The sequence below is a fragment of the Carlito syrichta genome, unplaced genomic scaffold (genome assembly GCF_000164805.1).
Source record: "Carlito syrichta isolate Samal-C Ts95f unplaced genomic scaffold, Tarsius_syrichta-2.0.1 Scaffold37196, whole genome shotgun sequence".
NCBI lineage: Eukaryota > Metazoa > Chordata > Mammalia > Primates > Tarsiidae > Carlito > Carlito syrichta.
Window position 1 is genome coordinate 1838 of NW_006981292.1, and position 10282 is coordinate 12119.

The 10282-nt window shown below is 46.6% G+C and overlaps 1 pseudogene; it reads left to right on the forward strand.

Moving 5' to 3' along the window:
• Window positions 1-7770: 7770 nt before the first annotated feature.
• On the forward strand, window positions 7771-8540 carry LOC103276909 (annotated as a pseudogene).
• The last annotated feature ends 1742 nt before the right edge of the window (window positions 8541-10282 follow it).

Genomic DNA, 10282 nt, shown 5'->3' on the forward strand with positions numbered 1-10282 from the left:
TTAAGTTATCAATAAAATATTAGATATCTGCATAATCTAATTTTTACACTGTGTTCTTTTACATAATTACAGATGCGACTCTGGGCAGAGGAAGCAGGTATGTACCCTGAAATTTCTTACAAGCTGAGAAAAAGAAGCAGCTGGGTATCCTGTGTAGAAGCTGCTCTATGTTTCTATTCAGAAGGAAAATTGGGAGTCTCATGGCAGAAAATCCTTTTGCAGGGACACATCTCTGACCAGAGTGTACAGTATGAATGACACCAAATAAGTCCCTGAAGTGCTTATTTGAAAATATTTTGACATTTTAAGGCTATCTCACACTTGTTAGCTTATAATTTTATATCACAATGCTTTGTGGACAGGATATTCTGTGAAGGAACCATTGAAGTTTCCACTTCACTCTCTGAGGTCAAAAATAAGAGGCTCATGCAAAACTACAAGGTGTGCTCTACGAATGCCACCCAAAGAGGCACCTATTGATTAATTTGCAAACATTTTGCTATATTTGGCTCTCTTAATATGGTTGCTTATAGCTATGTGTCACAATGATCTGAGGGAATAACTTGCAGTGTTTCTATCTTGGAAAATTAATGAGACTGGGTTTTAAGATCTCAAATCTGACCTCTTTGTGAATCTTACATGTTGAGTTTTCTTTTCTTGGTACTTTTAAACTTTAGAATCATGGGGTACATGAGTAGAGTACTTACAAAGTTTTCTTGAATGAAGGCAATATTTGTTCTTCTGAAGAGACCCCTAACCACAGAAGAGATCATGATATCCAGTAGGTAGTTTGTGTCCTTTTTCTCCCTTTCGCCCTCTCTGCTTAAATCAGTTCCCAGTGTCTGTTGTCCCCATTCTTGTGCCCAGTGTTTAGGACACACTTGTGAGTGACAACATGCACTATTTAAATTTTGTTCTGTAACAATTCATTTAAAATGAGGGTCTCCAGCTGCATAAATATTGTTGAAAATGACAACATTTTGATCTTCTTTTTCAATGAGGGTCTAGTATTCCATCATGAGTATGCACCACATTTTTTTTTGAGTTGTGGTCACACTGGGTCCTCCAGGCCTGACTGCAGTGACACATTCACAGCCATCCCAGAGTTGATTGATTGGGCTCCGGTGATACTTCTGCCTCAGCCTTCCAATTAACCAGTGCTACAGGTGCATGCTACCACAACCAGCTAATTTCTTACATCTTTTGGAGGTGAGGTCTCACCAAGTTGCCTGGGCTGGTCTCAAACCTGCAAACTCAGAGAATCCCCTTCCCTTGGCCTCCCAATGTGCTGGGATTTCAGGGTGAGCCACTGATCCCCGTCTCACATACTCTTTATTCATACTACCAAAGATGTGCTTGTGTGTCGCTTACATGGTTACACTATAGTGAATGGTGATAGGTTGGTTTGCTCACAGAATGTCACAGTCACTTTTTGTAAAAGCACAGAGATGTCCAGATGTTTCTGCTCCATTCACAGATTCGAACTATTGTGAGATATCATGTAGTTCAATGTGGCTACGCTCTATCCACTCTGAGGTGATTTTTTTTTTAAGTAGCTGGCCAAAGCATATAAGAATTGGAGACGTATTTTAGGGGATTGTATATTATTATCTACATAAGCCCCCAAATACTCAAATCTTGCCAGATTAAAGTGGTAAGAATGAAAATACAAACACAATGCAGGACTAGGTTAATAGCCTGGAATCCGTTGTTTTGGGGGTCTTTCTGATACATCTGGATTAAGGACAATCAACACTCATTCCAAATCTTTCACCAGGATGAACACTCAAGTTTTTGACTAGTTACTATATCCTAAATAGCCATCAGCCTATTGGAAATAAAATGTTGCCTAAAACTAGTGCAAATCTCATAAATTTGAATAAAGACACTAGCAGGATAATGTTTAGTGATACAAGGAAGGAAATTTACCTGGATTTCAAGACAGGAAGAAGGAATAAGGAAATTCAAATGCTAAATTCCAATACATAGTTCAAGATCTTTTACAGACTATCTGCTGTTACGTAAGGTGAACATTAGCACTAAGTTAAAGTATCTGTATTATTTACTCTCTACAGTTCTCCTTTGCCATCTGTCTTTTATTCAGCAGGATGCCCCAGTAACTTAAGACCATGCTTTTTAATCAACCTCCTTCATATACTATCTCACATCACCCTAATTGATTCAAAATCACCAATTATCTGGGTACTAATATTTTCTTTGAATTTTCCTAGTCGGCGAGAATGTGGAGGAAACCTCCTGTGAATTAGAATCGCGTACTCCCCAGGTAAGTCCACCTTACATTTTCATGAGGAATATGGTAATTTTTCTGAATCTGGCCCTTGTCAAACAAGTTTAGATACAAAAGTCCAAAAATGTACATTAGGTATGACACATAGAATTCTCTTAGTGCTGTTGTACTGAGTGGTCCTTTCTTACTAACTCATACTTGACACAGTTAGACATTTTTAAATGATAGCATTCACCATAATTTTTAATGTGCAGGCATTTCCTTTAGCATCTATTTTTATCCATGAATTAGGAATTGTGAATTTTTCATTTAAATCGTGGGTAAAGGGAAATTGTGTAGAAAATGTCTGTCTTTTTTCACAAGTTTTATCTCTTCCTAATTTTAAGGACTTTTATTTATTTTATTTATTTATTTATTTATTTATTTATTTTTGAGTTGGAGTCTCACTCTGTCGCCCAGACTGAAGTGCAGTGGCCGCTCCCGGCCACCGCAGCCTTGACCTGCTGGGCTCCGGCGATCCTTCCACCTCTGCCTTCCGAGTAGCCGGAATTACAGGCATGCGCTACCACACCCAGCTGATTTTTTGATTTATCGTAGAGATGAGGTCTCGCTGCCCAGGCGGGTCTCGAACCCGCGGGCTCAGGCAATCCACTCACCTCAGCCTCCCAAAGGCGCGGGATTACAGGCTGAGCCACCGAGCCCAGCTGAGGACTTTTAACTTGGACTCAACCAGTGTTTTTTGAAGTCATCAATGAAAGATACTTGTGCATTTCACAGTTTAATCTACTCTTTACACACTCTTCTTTTACATTATTGCAGATGCCACCCAGTGCGGAGGATAGTGGTATGTACCCTTAAAATTCTTTTTTTCTTTTTTTGAGTTGTAGTCTCACTCTGTCTCCCAGACTGGAGTGCAGTGGCCGCTTCCGGCCACCCCAACTTCGACCTGTTGTGCTCCGGCGATACATCTCTGTCAGCCTTCCAAGTAGCTAAAATTACAGGCGAGCACTACCATGCTCTGCTAATTTTGGGTTTATTGTGGAGATGAGGTCTCTCCAAGTTCCCCAGGTGGGTCGCGAATCTGCGGGCTCAGGCAATCCACTCACCTCAGACTCCCAAAGGCACGGGATTACCGGCTGTGCCACCGAGCCCAAACTGAAATCTCTCACTGGCTGAGACAAAGAAGCACTGGCTTTAGTGTATGTCAGTTGATTTAGGTTTCTATTCAGAAGGAGCATTGAGGTTCCCCTGAGAGAAAGTCATTTTTCAGGACACATCTGTGACCGGAGAGTACCATATGAATGTCACCCAATAAGTCACTGAAGTGCGTAATTTAAAATCTTTTGCAATTGTATGCCTCTCTTATTATTCTTGGCTTATAGATTTATACCATAGAGAAGTTTGGAGAGGATGTCCCATCCGGGAACCCTTAACAGACCCACTTCACTCTAAGTGGTTTAGCATCAAGAGGCTCACGCTAAACAAAAAGGTGTACCCTAGGAATGCCACCCAAAGAGGTATCTATTGCTTAATTTACAAATATTTTGGTATTTATGCCTCTCTTAAGATTGTTGCTTAAGCTATGTGCCACAGTGATCTAAGGGCATAACTTGCAGCATTTTCCTTCTTTAAATTTTAATGAGATTGGGCTTTAAGATCACGAATATGATGTCTTTGTGAATCCTCCGTGTTAAGTTATTTTCATGGTATGTTATAACTTTAGAATCATGCCGTACATGTGAGGATTACTTACACAGTTTTCTGGCAGGAAGGCACATTTTTTCCCTCTGAACAGCCCACCCAGTCACAGAAATGATCATGGTATCCAGTGGGTAATTTTGTGTACATATGTCTCTTTCCCCCTCTCTGCTTAAATCAGTTCCCAGTCTCTTTTATCTCCATTTTTGTGCCCAGTGTTTAGGACATACTTTGAGTGAGAACATGCAGTATTTACTTTTTTTGTTTCTGTAACAATTCATTTAAAATGAGCTTCTCCAGCTCTATAGATATTGTTGAAAATGACATAATTTTGATCTTCTTTTAAATTGAGGGTTTAATATTCCGTCAAGAATACATACCACTTTTTTTTTATTGAGTTGTGGTCCCATTCGTTCCCCAATCTGGAGTGCACTGGCACACTCAGTGCCATCTCAGCATCAACTGCCTTATCTCTGGTGACACTTCTGCCTCAGTCTTCCAAGTAGCCAGTGCTACAGGCACATGCTACCATGCCCAGATAATTTCTAATTTATTTTGGAATTGAGCTCTCACCACGTGCCTGGGCTAATCTCAAACCTACAAGTGCAGGCAATCCAACTCCCTTGGCCTTCCAAAGTGCTGGGATTACAGGATGACACACTGAGCCCTGTCCCACATGTTCTTTATTCAGTCTACCAAAGATATGCTGATGATTCGGTTCCATGGTTTTGTTATCGTGAAGTATGATAGATTCATTTTCTCACAGAATGGCATGGTCACCTTGATGAAAAGCACAGATGTTTCTGGTCCATTCACAAAACCTAAGTATTGCGAGATATCACATAGTTCAATGTAGCTAACCTCTATCCATTCTGAGGTGAATTTTCAAAGCAGCTGGCCATAGATTGTAAGAATAGGTGACATATTTTGGTGTATTTTATAATATTATCTCCAAAATGCCCCAATTGCTCACATCCTGCCAGATTACAATGGTAAGAATGAAAAAACAAACTCAATGCAGGACTAGGTTCGTAGCCTGATTTCCGTTATTTTTGGCCCCTTTCTGGTTTTTCTGGATAAAGGACCATCAACACTCATTCCAAACCTTTCACCATGATGAGCCATGAAATTACTGACTGGCTACTTAGATGAGACATCAAATTACTGACTGGCTACTATCTCAGTCAAAGCAGCCTACTTGATTCAAAATCACCAATTATCTGGGTACTGATATTTTTTCTGTATTCTCCTAGCCTGCATGAAGGATGTGGAGGAAAACACCTGCAAATCAGAAGGGCTTTCTGCCCAGGTAAGACCACCTTTCATTTTCATGAGGAGAAATGTATCTTGTCTGAATTCATTCCTTTTCAATCAAAGTTGGATATAAATATTCAGCAACGTAAATTATGTATGACACATAGAAATATCTTAGTGCCGTGGTACTGAGCGGCCCTTTCTTAGTGACACATATTTGATACAGTTAGGCATTTTTAAATGATAGCATTCACCATAATTTTTTATGTGCAGGCATTGCTTTAGCATCTATTTTTATCCATGAATTATGAATTGTAAAATTTTCATTGAAATCTCTGGTAAAGGGAATTTCTGCAGAAAATGTTTATCTTTTTTACAATTTTAATCTCTTTTTAATTTTAGGGTCTTTTAATTTTGACGCAGCCAAGGGTATTTTAAGTTATCCATAAAATATTAGATATCTGTGCTTTGCACGACATAATCTAATCTTTACACTGTCTTCTATTACATAATTACAGATGCCACCCAGGGCAGAGAAAACAGGTATGTACCCTGAAATTTCTTACAAGCTGAGAAAAAGAAGCAGCTGGCTCTCTTGTGTAGAAGCTGATCTAGGTTTCTATTCAGAAGGAAAATTGGCAGTCTCATGAGAGAAAATCCTTTTGTAGGGACACATCTGTGACCAGAGCATACCGTATGAATGATACCCAATAAGTCACTGAAGTGTTTATTTGAAATTATTTTGGCTTATGTAATTCTCTTAGTGCTGTGGTATTGAGTGGCCCTCTCTTACTAACTCATACCTGACACACTGGGACATTATTAAGTGGCAGGATCCATTTTCATCTATAATGTACAGGCATTTCCTTTAGTTTTGATTTTTGTCCATGAATGAGGCATGGTGTAATTGTTCATATAAATCACCTTTAGATGTCAATGCTGTGAAAAAGTTTGTCTTTTCCACAATTGTCCTGATTTTGGGGAGCTTTTACTTTCAGTACAACCAATGTCTTTTAAAAAAATCATCAATAAAATATTAGATATCAGTGCATTACACACCATAATGTACTTTTTACACTGTTTTCTTTTACACAATTGCAGATTCCACCAAGTGTGGAGGACATTGGTAAATACCCTGAAATTTCTTACTAACTGAGGAAACAAAGTAGCTGACTTTCATGCATAGACCTGGATGTATGTCTCTGATGGGAAGGAACATTGGGGGCCTTATGAGAGAAATTGAGTTTGTAAGGATACATCTGTGACCAGAGTGTACCCAAGGAATGACCCCCAAGAAGTCACTGAAGTGCTTAATTTGAAATATTTTGGAATTTTCTGGCCATCTTACTATTGTTGGCTTCTAGTTTTATACCAGAGGGCTAGGAGGAGGGATATGCTGTGAAGAAACCATTGAGATTTCCACTTCATTCTCTGAAGTGGATGAAAAAGAGGCGCATGCCAAACTGCAAGGTGTACCCTATGAATGCCACCAAAAAATGCACCATATTCCTTAATTTACAAATATTTTGGGATTTTGGGCTCTCTCAAGATTGTTGTTTATAGCTTTGTGCCACAGTGATCTGAGAGCATTATTTGCCATGTTTCCCTTCTTTAAAAATTAATGAGACTGTGTTTTAAAGTCTTGAATATGATCTCTACAACCGCCCCCTACCCGCAAAAAAAAGGAAGAAAAATGAAAGACCTCTGTGCTCTGGGCAGGTGCAGGGGAGGACAGGCAGCACAGGGAGGAAGGGCACAACCAGGCTGTAATTGTGGGTTGGCCACATAGCTGAGGCTGCAGAGCTGGATTCCGTGCTGTTTCATGCCAGAGTAGGTGTAGGGAGATGAGTGGATTCTCCTGTCATTCGCCACAGCTCAGGGTTACATCTGAGGCAAACCAGGCAGAGAAGCTTCTGGGCCTGGGTAGTGGGAGAGGATCTAGGAGGATTCACAGGGTACAGGACACCTTTATCCTTCACCTGCAGCCTTGGGTCCACAGAGAGCAGAAAGGAGCCTGACTGGCTGGGACTCTGGCCTCTCTCCTCTTTTGACCATTCCCCTGGATACTCCTGGGCAGGCAACTAACCTCTGAGCCTCAGAAGTCTTACTTCTTAAGGAAGGATTATGGACTCCCCTTGGGGATGTTCCACCATCAGATTTGATCATGGTGGCTCTCGAGGCTGGGGCTGTGGTGGGGAAGGGGTGCAAGACCAGGAAAAGGTTGGTTGGTTGGGCTTCTGCCTCGGGAACGTGCCTGTCACTCCCCAGCAGTCAGCCACACACCCTGGGGCGCTGACCTGATCTCTGGTTGGAGCTCTGAATGTGCCACCAGGGCAACACAGCGCTAGGGCTGGAGGTGGAGGAGGGAGGGTGAAGTTTTGCGCCTGAAGGTCGGACAGGCTGAAGCTATTCCTGGAGACTGTGACCATCCTGCTCTTCCCTTGTCAGAGGCAGCAGCTGAGAGCCGAAATCCGGGACCCAGAGGTCTCCCCCGTCCCTGTCGAGGCGCCGGCTCCGTCCCCCGTGTCCTTGACTACACCGGTGGCTGCCAAGGAGGCGACACCCCCCCGATGACCTCCGACAGTGAGCGGTTGGCGTCCAGCGTGAAGGGACCCATTAGGGCTCTATTTCCGCGCTTGGTCTGCCGCGAGGCCCTGCCGGCCCGGGCCGGGGGCGAGGCTGGGGGCCTGTCGCTGTCGCTCGAGCGCAGAAAGCTGCCACCTCTCGATTCCGCCACCAAGCCCCAGGTGTCCTGGATCCACGGCAAACACGGCGCCGCCGCCGCGACCCGTGCACCTTCGCCGCCGGCCTCAGGCCCGGAGACCGCGCCCAGCCCCAGGAAGAGGAAAAGGACGCCAGCGACACATCGCGCGGCCAGACGAGCCCAGCAGCCCCCGGACCCGCTACCCAAGCTCTCGATCCCCGGGGCTGGCCGAGGAGGTGCCGGCGCTCGCTGCACCTTCGCCGACCCGGGCCCAAGCACGCAGCCGAGGCCCTGGCCTCTTGGAGCCTACGGGCGCCGGCGCAGCGTGCTGGATGCTGCCTCCATGCTGGCCGCCGAGATGCGCGGCAAGACACGCAGTCTGGGCCGCGCCCAGGGGGCTCCCGGCGCCCAAGGCCCCCGGGAGAAGCTGGCGCCGCTGCAGAAGATCAAGCGCTAGGTGCCGCCTGCCTCACCAGCCCGTGCGTCTCCTGCAACCGAGACCTCGGGCCCGAGAAGGCAGCGACCAGCGCGTCTGCGCCCGAGACCCTCCAGAAGAAGACCCCCATTCAGAAGCCAGCTCAAGAAGAGCTGGAATCGACGGGCGAACCAGGAAGGGCGGGCGCGCCCACTCTCTAGGAGGCTGCGGCCAGGCTGCAGCCGCAGACCCTCAGAGACCCCGCCCACGGATTACCAGCGCAGCTTGCAATGCCGCGTTCCCCACCTCTGCGCGGCCTAGGCAGGGCAATGTCCCATTAGCTGAGGCCCTGAGCAGCGGGACGGATGCCAAGTCTCTCTGCCTTGGGTCTTGCAGTCGCTCCTTGATTGAAGCAGTGCGCAGCAGCAGGAAGGCCCCACCCCGTTGGTCAAGGCCAACAAGTGTTTCGCTGGCGGCTCTCTCCCTGTTGGCTGAGTTTTGGAGTACTCCCATCAGCCTGTGTCCCGCTGGCCAAGGACAGAGGATGCTGCCTGGAGACTGCCTTCTACTGGCCATGGGTGCACTGGGTTGAGTCTACCTTCCCAATGACCGAGACCTAGAAGCACTTCTGCCCCCGCTGTGTCTTATTGGCTGGGGCCTGGTGCCTCTGGCTGGCCGTCCCTTTACTTGACTGTGGCCCAAGCCGAGACTCTTTCCCCTGGCCAGGCCCCAGGGCATCTGGTTGACCCGAGCCTGGTCTCTGCTCCTCAGGGGCTCGGTCACTCCCTTCCCTTCCCTGGCTCCTCAGCTGTCAAGCTGGTTTTGATGGCCTCCACTGCCCCACATGCCGTGAGATCCCCAGGGGTGAATCCAGTGGCCTGAGGAGATGTATTTATAGGCCCCCGGCAGGGCTGCTCCCACCTCAGCCCGTGCCCCAGGATGGGCTCCTCTCGGCAGAATCTTAGCCAAAGCTTTCTTAATAAAGTGCCTTTTCTCCCCCACTGTGCTCTGATTACTTCTTATTTGCGGACTTTGAGTGAAGATGTCCCCCAAAAGCAACTGTGTGTGTGACCTCACATGGCCTGCACTCACACACACCCCCAGCACCCTTCACCTAAACCAAGCCTTGGAGCCCAGGTGTGTGTCTTCCAGGACCACGCTGGAAGCATGGTCACCTGTCCTCACTCATTTGTTTATCAAGCTCACAAGGACCAATCCTAGCTTGAAAGACAGGCAGTGGGGCTTGCTTCTGATCTACTGGCTACTGCGGTTATACTTGGGGCTCAGGGTTGTTGGGGGTGGCTTGGTGGGGTACCAGAGGCTGGGACCGAGGGGACCAGTGGGCCATGGACACTTCCTCCAGCAGGGCCTCCTCCAGACAAACAGGGCATGTTGCCCCACACAGAGCTCTGCTCTCCTCACCCGCCTGCCCTGCTGCCTGTTGCTGCTGTGGGGAGGTTGAGGGAGAGGGAGGGAGCCTGTCTGGCCCAGAGCCCCTGTCCCCAAGCCAGCTTCTGTGGTCTGGCCTTTTATCTGTGACCTTCTGTCTCCCAGGGCCTTCTGTCTCCCAGGGCTTTCACCTTGTGGCCCAGCCTGGTCATCCCCTTGGGCAGGTCTCCTATGGCCTTACTGAGTCACAGACCCTTACCTTTCCATGGCTTCTACTGTCCCCAGACTAAGTTCCAACTCTAGACTCTGCTGGCCTCTTGCCTCTGCCCGGCAGTCCTCTTCTCACTCCCCTGCATCTCCATATTTTGAAGGCCAGCTCAAAGTCTTCTGATGTGGCCAGGATCTCCCAGTCACCCTGCAGCCCACAGCATGGCACTGCCATCTAGTACACTGGCAGCTCAGGGATCTTATCCTTGGCAACACTCCTCTGGCTGGATACCCCATCGAGGTCAACTTTGGTCACCTGTACAAGGGCTCAGCCACCTGAGAGAAGATGGCCTCCTGCCCCAGGTAG